Raw genomic sequence first — 8561 nt, forward strand, 5'->3', positions numbered from 1 at the left:
TTAGAACACAGGATGTCTGACTGTAGAAAGCCCATTTTTGGGGTGGGAGTGGGGGAGGAGGGTGGTTGAGTTTGTATATTTTGAAGAATAAGTGCAGAAACTGGTTAAAGTGTTTCTTGCCACATTTTTGTGGTCAGGGAAGGTGATTCTATAAAGCATGAGATGTAAGGTGCTATAATGGTGAGCATATATTATATTCCTGAAGTTTCTCTGAGGTTTCTTAGAGATGAAAAATGATGGAAAATCTACCGTGTAGTAGACAAGATCTTTGAGTAAGCATAAATTGCATGATTAGTTGCAGTTATAATGATTTAATGGGGTTTATTAACTTAATTGGTCTCTTCTCATTAATCTTTATTTTTTATCCTTTATCCACGATCGAATGGTTTAAGATTAAAAATAAGGTAAAAGTAATCAAGTAGAATGCATGGGAAAGGAAAGTGAGGCAAACACTGCATATAGACTATTAGATTTTTAAAGATATTTTGTTTAATTTCTCTTCATTTTCCTGTATCAGGTTTATTACAGTTGGTGCTCAAGGAAAGAGAGTTTGCTTTTTTTGGTAGGATACTAAATGTAATTGACTGGAAGAGATGTCTCCCTAGCAGAAATTCGTCAATCGGGAAGATTATTTGACTTCAGTAAAACAAATGGCATTTTTAAAAAATATTTTTTATTTTTCAATTACAATTGATATACAATATTATATTAGTTTCAGGTGTACAACATGGTGATTAGACATTTATGTAATTTATGAAGTGATCACCCTGATAAGTACAGTTAGTACTCATCTGACACCATAGTTATTACAATATTATTGACTATATTCCCTGTGCTGTGGTTTACATTCCTGTGACTTCTTATAATTGGCAATTTGCACATCTTAATCCCTTCTTCTTTTCTAACCATCCCCTCTGTCCCCTTCCCATCTGGCAACCATCAAAATGTTCTCTGTATCTATCAGTTTCTGTTTTTTTTTTTTTTAATTTTGTTTTCTAGAGTCTACATATAAGTGAAATCATATGGTATTTATCTTTCTCTGTCTGACCTTTTTCACTTAGCATAATACTCTGAGGTGCCATCCATGTTGTTGCAGATGGCAAGATTTCATTCTTTTCATGGCTGAGTAAATATTCCAGTGTGTGTGTGTGTGTGTGTATGTGTGTACCACATCTTTATTCATCTATTGGTGGATACTTATGTTGGTTCCATATCTTGGCTATGGTAAATAATGCTGCAGTGAACACAGGGATGCATATGTCTTCGAATTAGTGTTTTAGGTTTCTTCGAATACCCAGAAGTGGAATTGCTGGGCCCTTCTTTGTCTCTTGTTATAGCCTTTGTTTTAAAGTCCATTTTGTCTCATATAAATATTGCTACCTCAGCTTCTTTTTCACTTCCATTTGCATGAAATATCTTTTTTCATCCCTTTACTTTCAGTCTGTGTGTGTCTTTTGATCTGAAGTGCGTCTCTTGTAGGCAGCATATATATGGGTATTGTTTTCTCCATTCGTCCTCCTGATATCTTTTGATTGAAGCATTTAATCCATTTATATTTAAAGTAATTATTGATAGGTATGTAGTTATTGCCATTTTACCCTTTGTATTTTTTATCTTTTTTTCTTTTCTTTGTCTTAAAGATGTCCCTATAATATTTCTTGTAATACTGGTTTGGTGGTGATGAACTCTTAGCTTTTTCTTGACTGGGAAAATGACATTTTTTTTTTTCATTATAAGATACTTATTTTTAATTAGAAATTGCTTTTGTTGTATCTTTAGTCTTTTTTGTTTTCTTATAAGAGTTCAGAATTGTCCAAGTCATTCTGATATTACATTTATTTTGGTTTATTTGCTAACCCCTTAGATGGTTATAGACCACATTTATAGTCTTTTTTTGATATGAAATATGAGTAAAATGAATAAAAGACTATAGGGTATTGGCTAAGAGAACAAATTTCTGATTTTGAATTCTTTTATAGCCTTTGTGGCTTTGGGCAGATTACTAACTCCTGTGCCTCATTTTTCTCATGTGTACAATAGAGAGAATAGTGCTACTATCTATGTTAAGTGAGGATCAAATAACACATGAAATATTTGGAGGTGTTTAGTAGAGTCTCTGTCACATAGCATTTGTCCTGTATATTGGCTATCATATTATTATTTGTGGGTAGCATGAGTATAAGCAAAAATGAAATTAAAATAGGGTCTATTTGGCTATGAAAGACTTGCACAATAATGATTATCTTTAAATTAATGAGACTATACAATTTGAAAATATAGCTTTAATTATAATGACCTTATTGTAATTTTCTCATGTTCACTCATGAAAATGAGATTTTATGTGTGTGTGTGTGTGTGTATATGTATTCTTACTTTTTTCATCATCTTAGATATCTTAGGTATCTTTTCTAAATCAGTATTTATATATTTTCTTTATTTTTAGGAGTTAAATGGTAGTCCATTGTTCATTTGTACTATAATTGATTTAACCAAACATTTTTTGATGAATATCTAGATGTCCAGTTTTTCACTGGAGTAAATTGTCTATTTATCTCTTTAAACATTTATGCAAATATATCATAAGATATAACATGTAAATGCCTAGTAGTGTGTGTGACTTTTAAATTTTGGTAAATTTTGCCTAGTTCTCAAAAACGATTGTGTTGATTATGCCTCCAACAACGATGTATGATAATTCCTATTGCTACTCATCTTGCTTTTCTGATAGGTAATAAAACATGGATTTTGATGTGTAATACTTTTGATTTGCTAGTATGTTGAGTTTGTACAATATGTATTTCACAAAGTTGAACTTGGGGGCATTTTTATAATATACTTGTACTAGTTCTCTATTGCTGTGTAATGATTTAGTAGTTAAAACAAACATTTATTATCTTCACAGTTTCTAAGGGTCAGGAATCTGAGAGTGGCTTAGCTGAGTGATTTGGGCTCAGGGTCTCTCATGAAGTTCACTCAAACTGTCGTCTGACGTTGGAGTATCTCTTTCCAAGGTCACTCATGTGGCTCTTGGCAGGAGGTTTCAGTTCTTCCTCCTGGGCCTTCCATAGGGCTACTCATGACATGGCTTTTCCCAGAGTTAGTGATTAGACAGAACCGGAAGCCACAGAGCCTTTTATAATCTAATCACAGAAGTGACATTACCGTGACTTCTGCTATATTTTGTTTGTACTGAACAATCCTGTTATAACATGGAAGGGTATTTATACACAAAAGTGTGAATACCAGGAGGCAGGGATCCCTGGGTCATCTTGATGCTGGCTATCTCATAATTTTACTCACTTTGTTTTTTGTTCATGTTCTCAAGTAGCAAAGGTATTTCAGGAGGCAAGTGATAGAGTGTTGCTTCCCGAAAGGAGGAATAGGATATGGAAAGGTTAATTAAGGGAACTATTTATGGGAGAAAATACAGGAGCAGAAAGGAAAAAAGAGGTGAAATGTTATGAAAATACTTTTCTCCCTTAACTCTTAGCAATTGAGGAAGCATATTTCCTGTGTATCAGTTTAATCCAGCAAACACCCAAATGAATTGATTGCGTATCAGAGAAGATTGGATTCTATGTCTTTTTTGTTTTTTCAATTCAAGGATGAACTTTGTCTTAATTACAGAAAAGGATAATTTTTTTCTTTGTTTATCAGGGCCATCTATTTTAAGAAATGAGCCTTTCATAGAATTCTTTCTAGAATTCTGAAGGCATATTGAATTAGGTGGAGTCAGTTATATCTAATTCTCATTTAACTATAGTCTTTAATGATTTAATTTCTATCCAAACCATTCTGAGCAAAACTTGTCTCTGAAACCTTTACATTTATTTGACTTTGCTAAATCTACTTTTTTCCATTTTAAACATACATAAGATACAAAATAGTAGAATAAACAAAAACATGTCCAGATATGTAAAAGTCAATATTTTGCCTTGTTTACTTAAGATCTTTCTTATCTCTTTCCTTTTTTCTCTGTTCCTCTCTCTCTCTCTCTTATTTAGTGATGTTACCTGGTAGCTTGTTCAGAAGAGTTTCCAGTTTGAATTTTGCTGATTGCATTTCTGTGGTATTATGTAATATTTCTCTATATTTTCTCTATATTATTAGTTACATTTAGAAGCTTTAACAGATTTAGGTCAGATTTATTTATCATTGGAAAGAATAACTCACCAGTGACATTCAGTTGTTTTAACTAACATTCTGGGCTTATATAGCACATTTGTGTAATTTAAGAAACAGTATCTCTTCTGGGCAGAAAAATTAGGAAAAGGCACTTATTAGAATTAGAAAAGGGAGCTTTCTAGATATATTGTTGGTAATTTCTAATTTTATTCTTTTGTGGTAATAGAACATACTCTGTTAAATTTCAATCTTTTGAAATTTTTCAAAAACTTATTTATAGTCCAGCATATTGTCTGTCTTGGTGAACAGTCAATGTATTTGAAAAGAATGTGTATTCTGTGACTGTTGAGTGTAGTGTATAATGTATGTGACTGTTGAGTGTAGTGTATAATGTATGTGGTATTATGTAATGTCAATTAGGGCAACTTGGTTGATAGTGTTACTCAGATCTATAGCCTTAGTAACTTATTTATCTATTCATTTTATCAATTACTCCAACCAGATTGTGGGTTTGTCAGTTTCTCCTTTTAGTTCAGTCATGTTTCATTTATTTTGAAGCTCTTATTAGATACATAGATATTTCAAATTGCTATGCCTTCCTGATGAATTTCTTTTTTTTGTCATTATGAAATGTCCATTTTGTCTCTTGTATACTGCCCTTAAGTTTAGTCTCATATTAATATAGTTATGTTAGCTTTCTTATGCTTACTGTTTAATGGTATTTCTTTTTTCATCCTTTTGCTTTCAACCAATGTGTGTCTTGTATTTTGTAGATAGTATATAGTTGAGTCTTTATTATGTGGTCCAACTATCTGTGCCTTTCAATTGGTGTTAGTCCCTTTATATTTAATGTAATTATTGATATTATTGGGTTTAAGTCTATTTGCTTCTCATTTGTCCCTTTTGTTTTTGTTCCTGTTCCTTTTCTGTCTTATTTTGGATTAGTTCAGTATTTTAAAGTATGAGCATATTAACAGTAGCTCTTTATTGTTATTTTTATTATTTTTTAGTGGTTTCTTTAGGTATAACAATGTGTATTGTTAACGATCTATTTAGAGTCAACATCTGACACACCCTGTTTTGTCATTTCTCACTTTAATACCCCACAAATGTAAACAAAATAATTCCATTTTCTCATCCCTCTCTTTATGCTGATGATTCATATTTTTTACTTCTACATATGATTCAATATTGTTGCTTTTGTGTTTAAGGAAATGTAGAAAATAAAAAAAGTTTTAAAAATACCTTTATTGAGATATAATTCACATACCACAGAATTAACTCATTTAAAGTGTGGAGTTTAGTGGATTTTAATATATTCTCAGAGATGTGCATCTGTCACCACAGTTACTTTTAGAACATTTTTTGTTATTCCACAAAGAAACCCCTCACCGCTTAACTATTACCAACACCCCTCACCTCCCATTCATGTTGTGCCTCAGCCTTAGGCAACCATTAATCTACTTTGTCTCTACAGATTGCCTATTCTAGACATTTCATATAAATGGAATCATACAATAAATATATGGTCCCCTATGATTGGCTTTTATTTAGTATTGTTTTCAAGTTTCATCCATATTATAGCATGTATTAGGACTTCATTTCTTTTTTGTTACTGACTTTTCCATTGTATGAGTATGTCACATTTTATTTATCCATTCATTATTTGACAGACACTTTTTAGTTGTTTCCACTTTTTAGCTATTATGAATAAATGCTGCTGTAAACATTCATGTACAAGATTTTATATGGATGAATGATTTTGTCCCCTTGCATATATATTTGGAAATATACTTTTTAGAGCATATGATAACTCTGTGTTTAACCATTTGAAGAACTGTAAAAGATTGTTTTCCAAAGTGACTGTTCCATTTTATATTCCTACCTGCAGTTATTTTTTTAACTACATCTTTTGCTAACACTTATTATTTGTCTTTTTGATTATAGCCATCATAGTGGGAATAAAGTGGTGAAATGTAGTCTTTTTCATTTACCTACTTATTTATCACCTTTGGTGTCCTTCCTTCTTTTGGATATGATTTTACAGTTGAATTGATTTTCTTCTGCCTGAAGAACATTTTTATCATTTCTTACAGTCCAAGACTGTTGGTGAAGAATTCTCCCAGATTTTGTTTATCTGTAAGTGTTTTTATTTCAGCCTATTGTTTGAAGAATATTTTTGCTAAATATGAAATTATGGGTTGGCATTTCACCACTTGAGAGATACCATTCCATGGTTTTATGATCTTCATTGTTTATGATGAGAAGTTAGCTGTTACTCATATCTTTTGTCCTCTTTATGTAAAAATCTTTTGGAGCTGCTTCAAAGTGTTTTCTTTATCTTTGTTTTCTAGCAGCTTGAGTATGATAAGGCTAGATATGGTTTTCTTTGTATTTATCCTAGTTGAGGTTTGCTGAGCTTAGATATGTAAGTCTGTTTTTTTTTTATCCTATTTAAAAAATTTCAGCAGTTCTTTCTTCATTAGTTTTACTCCCTTCTCATTTTGGAACTCAGATTACATGTATGTTAGACTCTTTGGTATTGTTCTATAAGCCCTGAGGTGCTATTTTTCTTCAATCTTTTTTCTCTGTGTTCTTCAGAGTAGGTCCTTTCTGTTGCTCTGTCTTCAAGTTCACTGGCTATCATCTGCCATTTCCGATCTTCTGTTAAGCCCATTTAGTAGATTTTTCATTTGTTATTGTACTTGTTGTTCTAGAGTTTTCATCTTGTTCTTTATCATTTTCATTTCTCTGATTAGATTTCCTATATTAGCTGGTTTAAAAGTTTCTGTCTGCTCCATCCAAATATATTGGCTTTCTCAGGGTTCGTTTCTATTGACTGCTCATTTTTTTGGACTGTGGGTCACTTTTTCCTTTTCCTTTTTGCATTTTTAATACTTTTCTCAACTGCATACTGTGTCATGTAGCTGGTACATTTTAGAGACTCTAAATTTTATATTTCTGTGAAGAATGTTTTTTAAAAAGAATTTTTTGTAGGTATTTCAGTTACTGGCTGATCACCTTGAGCTTTGTAGGCTTACTTTTAATCTTTGCTAAGATGTCTTTATGGAGAGCCCAATGTATTTCCTTTCTTTAGTGCAACTCAACCTCCAAGATTTTAATTCCTTACAAAACGTATTGGGGCTTGATTTTAGGCTTTGTTAGGGCAAGTTTAGAATGTCTTATTCTAGGATGTGGTCCTTACCCTTAGTTGAGTCTTTTTTGGTATCTCAGCTGGATCTGAGCTAATAAGTTAATGAATTAATAAGGTGTTAATGCGGTTTCTCTGCTCTGGCAGGGTGGGGATTCCAAAGTATACCCAGCACTCCTTAACTACCCTCAATTCTTCTCTCAGCCATTTTCTTTTAAGCCTTGGTTGGTTTTGTGCTCCACATGTATAGCTGGTTCCTTGGCCAAGGACTTATGGCGGTTCCCTAGGACCCAGCCCTAGAGATTTGGGATCTCTTATTTTCTGAATATTAATTACAGTGAGGATCTCAAGATCCTTCTTTATGAAGGAGGTGGTTTTTGCTTTTACTACATATGTAAGAGTTGGTGTCTCATGTATTTTAATAATTCAATTTCGTGAGTTGTGGAAGGAACCCTGAATCATAAGTTAGAAAATCTAGTTTTAGTGCTGCAATAGACTGGCCAGTTTTACAGTTTTAGACCAGCCATTTAACTGTAATTTGTTCATTTATTTAGAATAGATAATATTTAGCTTCCTTCAGTCTCTTAACATTTGGGTAATTTAGTTAATAGTTAATTAGAAAATCATTGTAGTTTTAGTCCTTTTTTTTGTTCTTATACCATTAATAAAACTTGTAAAGTTAAAATTTTAGTTATTTTTGTTAGCTGTAATTTTCTCTTCCAATATCGGGGAGAGTGCTGATCACTGTATCTACAGAATATGAACTGTGAATTGGTTATTTTATGGCTGTCATATATATTTTTTTTGTTTGACCAAAAGTGATTATTAGTGCACTTTAGTCTTTAGGATGTCACATGTGCTAATATACTCATTTCTGTTCCTTTTCTTATCAAGTATAACTTAATGTTGTAGTTCTTAAAACTGATTAATAAATATTTAGTACTTGTTATTCATAATGTTTCTCTTTATATGTATGCATATATAGCTCTATCCTCATCTAGCTCTTCTCTAATTCTTTTGTAATGGGAATCCTTTTTTTTAAGATTCATTTTATCTGCTGACTCATTTATATTCTATCTATATATCTATCATCTATCTATCAGCTATCTCTATCTATCTATCTATCTATCTATCTATCTATCTATCTATCTATCTATCTATCTAGTCTTTATCTCTCTCTATATATTTTTGTTTTCTGTCTTAGAGGAAACCTTTTATAAAGTTTTGCCTGCAAGTATCAGACAGTTTCATAGGAACTTTGGCTTCATAGATGGGCACCCTTTAG

The 8561-nt window shown here is 32.0% G+C and overlaps 1 protein-coding gene across 1 annotated transcript in view; it reads left to right on the plus strand.

Moving 5' to 3' along the window:
• The window catches only part of MNAT1 (MNAT1, CDK activating kinase assembly factor), a 175748-nt gene that overhangs the window by 927 nt on the left and 166260 nt on the right, over nt 1-8561 (plus strand). The window lies entirely within an intron of this gene.

The sequence above is a fragment of the Pteropus alecto genome, unplaced genomic scaffold (assembly GCF_000325575.1).
Source record: "Pteropus alecto unplaced genomic scaffold, ASM32557v1 scaffold276, whole genome shotgun sequence".
Taxonomy (NCBI): Eukaryota; Metazoa; Chordata; class Mammalia; order Chiroptera; family Pteropodidae; genus Pteropus; species Pteropus alecto.